This window comes from Eimeria tenella, genomic scaffold (genome assembly GCF_000499545.2).
Source record: "Eimeria tenella Houghton genomic scaffold, Eth_scaff1852, whole genome shotgun sequence".
Taxonomy (NCBI): domain Eukaryota; phylum Apicomplexa; class Conoidasida; order Eucoccidiorida; family Eimeriidae; genus Eimeria; species Eimeria tenella.
This window is the reverse complement of record NW_013541689.1, coordinates 403-636: the sequence shown is the minus strand read 5'-3', so window position 1 is coordinate 636 and position 234 is coordinate 403.

Here is a 234-nt window from a genome sequence, read left to right as displayed (position 1 = left end):
CCCCGCTGCTGCTGCTGCTGCTGCAACGAGCTCATTGTTGCTGCTGCATTGAGCAACGCGAATTGAGTGCCCCGATGAAATGCTGCGACGGACTCTCCTCACCAAAGAGCGAAAATCAGATAGCAGCAGCAGCAGCAGCAGCAGTAGCAGCAGATGTAGCAACAGCAGCAAGAACCCCGCATTTTTGCGCTATATTAGCCCCTTAGCTGCTGCTGCACCTTCTAGGTTAGCTTC